This window comes from Herpailurus yagouaroundi, unplaced genomic scaffold (genome assembly GCF_014898765.1).
Source record: "Herpailurus yagouaroundi ecotype Mexico unplaced genomic scaffold, PumYag 248, whole genome shotgun sequence".
NCBI lineage: Eukaryota > Metazoa > Chordata > Mammalia > Carnivora > Felidae > Herpailurus > Herpailurus yagouaroundi.
The window spans coordinates 4,989,140-4,999,493 of NW_024412465.1; the positions used below are offsets into that span (position 1 = coordinate 4,989,140).

At 46.4% G+C, this 10,354-nt stretch overlaps 1 protein-coding gene across 1 annotated transcript in view; it reads right to left on the minus strand.

Annotated features, from left to right (window-relative positions):
- Positions 1–6,603, minus strand: part of ARSF (arylsulfatase F) — a 30,179-nt gene extending 23,576 nt beyond the window's left edge. The window contains exon 1 of the mRNA XM_040460146.1: positions 6,407–6,603. The gene's annotated coding sequence lies outside the window, so the exon portion shown is untranslated. The remainder of the gene's footprint in view (positions 1–6,406) is intronic.
- Positions 6,604–10,354: the final 3,751 nt, after the last annotated feature.

Here is a 10,354-nt window from a genome sequence, read left to right on the forward strand (position 1 = left end):
TGTGTGTGTGTGTGTGTGTGTGTGTGTGTGTGTGTGTGTGTGTGTGTTTGAGATGGGATATTTTATTCAAGGTGCTACCGCATGACTCCGTCACTCTAGATACCAGATCCTGGACCGTCAGACCCAACATGCAGATTATCCCCAGGGCGCCTTTGTTCCCTGGGGAACTCTGCATTGGAATTGTCTAAAAAGACCAAAAATCATGTGTTAAGAAGTTCTGAACCCATTCTCCAGAATGCGTACCACAGAGGGCCTACCAATATACCATGTGGCACTTGGCTACTATCCTTGAAACACATACATGAATCTTTTCTTAATGTTTATTCAATTTTGAAAGATAAAGAGAGACAGAACGTGAGCAGTGGAGAGGCAGCTCCAGGCTCTGAGCTGTCAGCACAAAGCCTGATGTGGGGCTCGAACTCCTGGACTGCAAGATCATGACCTGAGCAGAACTGAGACACTTAACTGACTGAGCCTCCCGAGTCCCTCTTGAGACATACATGAATCTTAAGATATAAGCCCTAACAGGACACTTGAACATGATGTCGAGTAGAGGCAACCACTCATGATCCTGTTGGGCGTAGTGTCCCTGCCCACGTCCCTTGATAATTTGGGGTGTCTCCCTAAAAAGGGGTCAGCATCATCATGCTTCAAGACGATCAGGTGGGGGAGTTTCCGCAAACCATCCCAAGTGACGCATAACCAGATCTAGACATGAAACATGCGTCAGCCAGATAACCGATGATTAATTAGTGAGGCGAGCAAAGTCCGTGAGAACACAAGGGTTCCGCTCCTCTCTGATGTGGACCATAGTCTGGGCCAAACCAAGCCAACAAGCACAAACCCTCCTCTGCCTTTCTGACATAACAACGTTGCCCATCAATATCCAGTTTCAGGGAAGCCTTAACACGCACATCATGTTTGCAATAAACAACACACTCAGAATAACCCTGTATGGAAAGTAGCGAGACTCCCCCCACCGATGTTGGAGACCTCGTGGTTGCGCCTTTGAGCAAAACTACATTCGTGCGATGACATTTTAGCAGATGCCAGCGAGGCATTTGATATCTACGGTACACATCGGCATTATAAAGCTGAGTGGCATGCCTTGTTGCTCAACAGAGACTCTTGAATTCCAGAACAGGAGGGAAACGTAGAAGTGACAGGGTGGGATAAAAGATCACACAGGAACAGCTGACTGCATCCTCGGTCGAAATGAGGACACAGATGAGAACATGGAAGGAATTCTACCCGGGATGCGGAGGAGTTGGAGGGATCTGGGAAAGGTAAGTCTTGGACTGAAGGTGCTTTTCAGGCAGGTGAGAGGGTGAGGGGTTGCTCAGAGAAATGCACACAGGACAGGAGAATATCATAAATTAGAAATCGTAAAAATGCTGGGAACTTAGCCATCGCCACCCAGCACTTGGATCCCGGCACACCCCAAAGGACACCTGCTCCGTGATTTACGCCCCAGATAAAGAAGCAGCTTGCTGTGTTTGGAAGAAACACGTTTGAAAAGCGGCCAACATCAATCATAAAGAAAATGTGACAATGCAGATACATCGGCTGGCTCCCTCAAAGCCACTGTAGGAGACCATTTGCGTCTCTAGTGGTCCTGGAGAAGTGTGTTCGATTCCTCCCCAATGGCACAAGGGACCCCGCGGACAGGCCGAAGCACCGTGGGCCACGGCAGCGATATTGGTGAGGCTGAGTCCTGGCTTCGGGACCCGACAGCCAGCCGGGGCAAAGAAGTCTCCTCCCGGGAAACACTGCCCATGCCGATGCTGCCACAATCTGCACCCAGGCTCGCAGACCAGGATAGACTTGGAGAACAACACGCCCGTGTTAGCACAGCACACAGAGGCGTGCGTCCCGCAGCCACTACCCTTGACATCAGCCCCGTCCACACGGGCTCTCAGGAGACACTAAACGGATTGCTCTATAACACACGGGGTGAAATCCCAAGCTCATAGGATTGCAGATTTAGCAAGTCGATGCCCAGCTCACTGTGAATGTCAACGAAACGAGCCATGTTCATTTTCGTGCAACATGTCCCAGACGCTGCATGGGTAAGCTCACACGGGGAAAAGGACGTGTTGCTTCTCCGGAATCCAAATCTAACTGGGGCATCTAACTGGGGTTGCTGCCAAGCAACCCCACAGACAGTGAGCTATGGCTCTGAGAGCAGATCAGTGTGAAGGCTTCGCAGATCACCAGTATGAAACTGGTTAATGTAATACCTGACCTCAGCGGTCAAAGTCATCATCAGACCACTTGACACAATTCATAAACATCCACCACTAAAAAAAAAAAAAACAAATCCCTTGGGGCACCTGGATGGCTCAGTCGGTTAAGCATCCGACTCTTGATCTCAGCTCAGATCTTGACCTCAGAGTCATGACTTCAAGGTCCGTGACCAGCGTGGAGCCTTCTTGAAAAAATGTCTCAGCAAACTGAGATGACAGGGTTTCTTTTTCTTTTTTTTGAAAAGGGACGATGTGTGTGCATATAAGGATGTATCTATGCTTCCGGATACCTGGGTGTGTGAGTGCATATGTGTGTGCATATGTGTTTGTGCATGGATGTGTTTTCGTGTGCCCCTTTGTGGTGCACATGAGCGTTGTGTCTCTGTGTGCCTCTGATACCACACTCTGGTGTTGGGAGTTCTGCCCAGTGAACATAAGAACCAACAAGAAGGAAAGGATGAGGTCTTATTGTTGTTTATAAAAGAAACAACACGGGGCACCTGGGTGGCACAGTCGGTTAAGCGTCCGACTTCAGCCAGGTCACGATCTCACGGTCTGTGAGTTCGAGCCCCGCGTCAAGCTCTGGGCGGATGGCTCGGAGCCTGGAGCCGGCTTCCGATTCTGTGTCTCCCTCTCTCTCTGCCCCTCGCCCGTTCATGCTCTGTCTCTCTCTGTCCCAAAAATAAATAAACGTTGAAAAAAAAATTAAAAAAAAAAAAAGAAAAGAAACAACACGTGGATGGCACAGTCAATGGTTTGGATGGTGAATTCCCTCACAGCTCCCATCCCCTCCAATGGGACACATGTACGTCCCACGGGGAGGAGGCTGTGAGGCAGGAAAGCGGGAGGGTCCACACGCTCAGGAGGCGTCCAAACCCCTCGGGGGAACAGCGCAACAGGGTCCTCACTTTCGAAGAATCCAACCCCTCTCCACGCCTCTAACAAGGCAGACCCGATCCGGTCCAACACACCCCAAAGACACACAAACCGTTCCCCTTGCCCACACCCAGTAATCCCACCAAAAAAGAGATGCCCAAAGCTTAGATACAAGGAAAGTAACTTGACCCTGGAAAAGATTCCAAAACACAGACGTCCTGCTGAAAATTCAGAATACGCCAGGACACAGAATTTCTGCGTAAAGCAGAGAAGCTGTGCTCAAGCCACTAATGGATGTCATCAGTAGACCTTTGGGACTGGAGAAAGGTGGGGGGGGGGGGCACTGTCCAGAAGCAGTAACGACACCTCGCGATGAGAAATCGTTCCTGCATTAAACCCGGCAATGGTTGTCATAACATGATGAAAACCCACGGGACGTGGGATGAAATTCATGAGAGGCCAGTGGGAACAGCCAAGTGTGTAGGTAGACAAAGGTTGCAAGACGGACAAGCTCTGTGATGAAAGCAACTCCAGAAAAACAAGAAGGAACACAGACATATGCACACGCGTGTGCGCGTGCGCACAAGATAATCCAAGGAAAACCAGAAGACTGTCTCCATGAGTCCCAAAGACAGATTCAAACTACTGTTGCATCAGCATCCAACAAAATGATAAGAAGGGACACATCCTGGTCATTCGTCTGCTCGTTTTCAGCTTCAAGTGTAGAGAATAAACAAATCGAGGAGACATTTAATTGAAATATGCTTTGGTCTTATTCGGGAGCAGTGGACCCACAAGTCTGGAAGCTCACAGATATAGACACAGGCAGTGTGCAACTTTCCTGGGGCTCCTGCAACAACTAACCACAAACTTGGTGGCTAAGAACAACACACATTCATTCTGTTCCTGTTCTGGAGACCGGAAGTCTGAGATCCAGGTGGGGCAGAGGGCTGGCTCCCCCCGGAGGCTCCAGGGGACAGGCCGTTCTGTGTCTGTGTCCCAGCTTCTGGGGCCTGCGGGCGATCCTGTGCGTCCCTTGGCATGTCCCACCTCTGCCTCCATGTCTACACGGCCTTCTTCCCATGTGTCTGTCTATGTCTGAATTTCTCCGTGTTTATAGGGGCACCAGGCACATGGGGGTCATGTCCCAGTTGGGTCCAGGATGACCTCACCTTAACAGAGCTGATGATGATACCTGCACCAACATTTGTTCCAAAGAAGGTCACATTCTTATCCGAGGTACTGGGCAATTAGGGCTTCAGCATGTGATTCAGGCACGAGGGACGCCATTCAACCCACAAGACGCCCTCAACCTTCAACCTCAACACACACACACACACACACACACACACACATCCTGTTCACCTAGCTCCTCTCTGATGGCCACCCCGGGACGTCCCTCCTGTCCATCCACAGGCTGTGCTCCACTGTCCTGTCACCTCCAGAAGGTCTCTTCTCTCATTGGCTCATTGCAAGCACCCTTGCCTGGCAAACGCTACTCTGGGCAGCCACTTCTGATGACCTGTTGTGCCCCATTCGAATGTCAGGTGCGTGACAGTCAGGAAAGGCTTGGCCACCTGCCTTCTGCAGTCATAGCACCCGGAGGACCTTCACCAAGCCCAGGTTCCCAGCTCACCACTTCAAGACGGAACTGTGAAGCCAGGTCCTGTTTTATGCCTTGACTCACTTGAGTCCCCTGTGTATTTACGAGAAAACAGAGTCCCATTAAAATGTTGCAGTTCACACGAGCAAACAAGGCTGTCCAGCAGGGATCACCAAACCTAACGTGGTCCTGAGTGCTGTAGGGACAGGAGCTTGGGAAACGCTTTTGTAGGGCAGACGCAGCTAGGAGGTTATCTGATCCCCTCTACGGCATTTGGGGAAACATAGTTGGCTGGCTGATCATTGTTGGTTCTTCTCAAATTTCGTTTCCTCTGGTTCAGAAGCATTCGCAGGTTACGGTTTGCTCTGCACACTGTTACGGCATCAGACCCACCTTATTTCAAGGCAGATTTTTTTAATGTTTATTTATTTTTGAAAGAGAGCAAGCACGAGCAGGGGAGGGGCAGAGAGAGAGGGAGCCACAGAATGCGAAGCGGGCTCCAGAGCCCGACCCGCACACCACGCGTCTCTTTTCCCGTGCCACATGTTCGAACTTTGTTGTTTTTTTTTTTTTAGTTTCAGACCAGCCACCAGCCTGCTAAGACCAGGTATGCGGGCAAATCAGACCAGGACCTCAGAGCTTCCTAGTGCAAAACATCACTGCTCCCTGAAAGCCTGACCGGGGTTCTCTGTGGCCGCAGAGACACTCTGACGTGTCCAGAGTCCTGTCCAGCTACTGTCAATAACCTTCCCATTTGCTGAAAGCCATGGGTGGGTTCAAGGCACGCGTGTCAGAGGCTCTGAGTCCCGAGGGGTTTCCGGAATTTTCTGGAAGAAGACTTTTGCATGTAAACCACGGGGCGGGGTGCGAGGTTAGGCGTGCAATTTCTCGTTTTGGACTGCAGTGGGTTCCTTTTCTTATGACAAGTGTCTGTCTCACCCGTCCCGGTTGCTCAGATATCCTGACAACACGGTCGGGATCGGGTCTCAACCTTTCTTCCGCCCGGCATCTCTCTGGAGCCCTGAATCAATACCGGGTTGAATCCTATCAAACCACTGCGCGTGTAGGTCATAAGCTGCCACGCTGTGACAGTGTCATGTGGTTCACCCCAGCAGGCTCAGCCCCTGTCCCTGCGGACACCTAGGCGAGTCACAGACTCGGAGAAGGACGATCACTGGGACACGCTGGGCGGCTGGCATCGTGCTGACCCAGCCGTACCTGTGCAGGCAGATGCAAAGAACCCACAACTGTGAAGTGAGGGGGGCGGGGCGTGTCGTTTCTGGGAGAGCCAGCAGAGAATACATAGACATCTCGAATTTGGCCAGCTTCCCACTCCATTCTCCTTCCTGCGTCTTTCTTATTTTGTTTTTACGATGACAGAGAGGGGCAATACGTGTGATGCACAAGACGGGTACCACAGGCTCAGCATGAATCACCACCCACCCCAAGGGTGCTGTAAGATTCAGACTTATGCCTGTCGAGAAACACTTAGCCGGACAGAAGACGGAAAGCGTTCGCAGAGACTAAAATGGCGTGAGAGGTGGCCAAAGGGCCATCGACTGCCGGCATGTGCTTCGCAGAGCACGAAAGGCAGGCGGGGACCGCCCTCAGTCGCCCAGGAAGGTTTCTCTTGTCTTAGTTGAGGAAGTAGAATTCCTACAGCCAGGGCACAGGTACTCACATGCATCAGGGTCAGGACGGGGGCAGGAGATAGTCTCACACGTAAGGCAGTTTGGGCAGCAAGGCAGGCCACGGCTCATTAGAGGCACCCAAATCCGTGGCTGAGGGCTCACGGTCGTTTCCGGAACCGCTGAATGTCCGCTTTTGCTGCGGAAATGACCTTTCGCTGTCCTGCTGGTAAGGACGTACATTCTCGTGCTCATCCACTGACAGCTCAGAAGTTCTCGTGAAAGAGCCACCCGAGGGGGCCTCACCCATGCACCCTCCCCTGGGATCTAAGTCACAGCTGATCTCCTGACACCACATAGCCCCACACCATTGCGGGGAGAGCAAGTTCTAGCAGCTGCCTCACCCTTGGGCAAGGATTTGCCGAGTTTGAGGCAAGCGCTTCTTAACTAGGGCGGCTCCCCTTCAAGCCTTTCTCACAGACGGTCGTCCTTTTGTGTTTTTCGCTTTAAATCAACAACCGATTTAGGGGCGCCTGGGTGGCTCCGTCGGTTAAGCATCTGACTTCGGCTCAGGTCATGATCTCAGCGTTCGTGAGTTTAACCCCTGCATCAGGCTCTGTGCTGACAGCTCGCAGCCTGGAGCCCGCTTTGGATTCTGTGTCTCTCTCTCTCTCTCTGCCTCTCCCCTGCTCCTGCTCTGTCTCTCAAAAAGGATCCCTGAAAATATTCTTGGAGTTCTTCCTATGCATTAAAAAAAAAATTGATTCTAAATTATCTTTAGTATGAGGCGGGGGTAGGAAGGAAACACAGGTATACAGAACACAAACACAGCTCTCATTCAGGACCTGGGTTCCCTGGCTTGGTCTGTTTCTAAGAATGTGTGCTTTTGTTTTTACTCCTTAGAGCGTTTCTCTACAGTAGGTTGTGATTCTGACCTGTTTTCTTTGAATGGCAAAGCTCCATAAATATGTGTCCACAAATGAGGAAATTACACTGGAGTCTTGAGTGGGACATTTAGGGCTATATTTAACGAATATATACATATATGCTTTATATATGCTATATTATACTATATTATCTTACACTATACTATACTATATTATATTATACTATACCATAGTATAGTATGGTATATTCCATTATATTATATTATATTATATTATGTTATATTTGGATTAGTCAAATCACTCATTCCGTCCAAAGTTTCTTTCTTTCTCTTTAACCTTTTTTGAAACCCTAGGTTATATTATACTATAGTATATTATACTATTTAGTATATATGTATTATATAATACTATATATTATCATATATAATAATATATATAATATAATATGTATTATAGTATAGTATACTCCATTATATTATACTATATTATGTTATACTATGCTATACTGTACTATACTAAACTATATTATGCTATTCTGTACTCCATGATATTATACTATATTATGTTATACTATATATACTATTTATAATATAATACACTGTATTATATTATACTATTCTATATTGCATTGTACTATATTATAATATATTATGCTGTTATATTATACTATACTATATTGAATTGTATTGTATTATAGTATACTATATTATATTACATTATATTATACTCCATTATATTATACTATATTATGTTATACTATACTATACAATGTTATATTATACTATACTATATTATAGTATATTGTATTGTATTATATTATAGTACACTATTATATAATATATTATAACATAATAATAAATGTAATGTAAATTATATATTTTATAGATAGTAATATTACAATATCTTATATATAAATTATATGTAATTATAAAATACATGTTTATAACATTTATACATTTGCATATATAAATTTATATATTTATATAAATTATTTTTTTTTTATTTTTTTTTCAACATTTATTTATTTTTGGGACAGAGAGAGACACAGCATGAACGGGGGAGGGGCAGAGAGAGAGGGAGACACAGAATCGGAAACAGGCTCCAGGCTCTGAGCCATCAGCCCAGAGCCCGACGCGGGGCTGGAACTCCCGGACCGCGAGATCGTGACCTGGCTGAAGTCGGACACTTAACCGACTGCGCCACCCAGGCGCCCCTATATAAATTATTATTTAAAATAAATTATACATATTATGTATAATATCTAAAATAAATGTTTACATTTTATATATGAATTTATACATATTTATATATAAAATAAAATATATTATATTATTTTGTAGATATTATATAATATATTTTTTGTAAACATTTATTATTACTGTATTATATTTATTTATTACTTATTATTTATTTATTCTATGTGTACTCAAAAGTGGATGTCACAACCGGACCTCAAAATACATGGACTTTGAAAAGCCTAAGCATCAGGTTGCTTAACCGACTGAGCCACCCAGGCTCCCCATAATTTGTTTTTTTTGTAATTAAAAAAATTTCTCTTAAGTATGGAACCTGACACAGAGCTCAACCTCATGACCCTGATCACAATCTGAGCTGAGATCAAGGGTCAATCTCCTTAGTGCATTGAGTCACCCAGGTGCCCAACGTTATTGCTTAATCGTAAGCGAGTATGAACTGATCTGTGCTGGTAAGACGCTGAACCAAATCACAGATCCTCCAAGGACCCAGCCCACACCCCCGAGCCCGCTTCGAGCAGAGACTTTGCTTCTTGAAAAACCTTAGGAAGCCGTCAGCAGTGTTAGAAATTTAATTTTAAGGGCGCCTGGGTGGCTCAGCTGGTTAAGCGTCCAACTTCAGCTCAGGTCATGGTCTCCGGGTTTCATGAGTTCGAGCCCCACATGGGCTCTGCACTGACAGCAAGGAGCCCCTTGGGATTGTGTCTCTCTCCCCCTCTCCACCCCTCCCCTTCTTGGGCTGTCTCTGTTTCCCTCAAAATAAATAAACTAATTTAAAAAAAACTTTTTTATAAAATAGAAATCACCTGTAACTCTTTGGTCTGGTAGAGCAGTATGATAAAGTAACCACCAGAAGAATTTCAAGCTAAAAACAGTAAAATGGTGTGGAGGTGCTATACTGGTAAACGGAAAAAAAGATTTCACAGAGAAGAAGCCGTTTAGACTTTCTGACTAGTGAATAGAAGCTTTTTCCTATTTGTACCTTTTTTGAAGAAAACACGGGCAAGATTGGATCTCGAATGAACAGTGACTGGTTGCGGAGGAAAGGATTAAAACGTGAGTATAACAGTGTTATCTTTAAACGTCAGTATTCATAGAGCACTAGGATGGCCACTGACCTCTCCCGCGGGCACAGGGACAAAGCCGACAAAAGACCTGGGAAAACACACACTGGCTTTGCCCCTGTGGCTTTAGAACGTCCGTGTCAGCTCAGGGAAATCCTTACACGCCGTGAAACTCATTGTCCCCGGGTGGAAATGGAGGTCACGGGGCGCATTCAAAAACACACTAATCTGTGCTACACGAGCTGAGCCCTCATGGTGGACCACTTCCCTCCAGATTTGGGGAACCCAGTCTCCTCTGTTCCCAGAAACCAGAAAACTGGCCAAAGCCCTCAAAGCTCCCATTTATAGCCCCAAAGTTCTTTCTAGTCCTTGAGAATTAGTGTTCTGTCACTTGCTTTGCATACGCGCATATGACCTACAAGAACAGAACACTGCCCCCCTCCTCCCAAAAAAGGCTCTTTTTATGTCATTTTGTCATTGAAAAATACGCTCAACAAAAAGCAAAAGTTCCAAGTGTGGCTTGATGGCGTTTCTGCGAGGTGAACGGAACAGTGACACCACCCTCCAGGGCATCTAAATTGTGAAATATATCATATTGGCTTTTCCATTTCTCTTCCAATATTTGTAGGATTTCGACTTTTGCTTCTTTGATCCTCATATTGGAGGATCCTCTTTGACCTCCTTTCTGTCTCTGTCTCTTGGTGGGCAATCTACTTAAGAGTTTCAAGACGAAATGTGTTTCCCAGAGGGACAAACACCACTCTGTGGTGAAAACGAGGACAGAAATAGATCCGAGG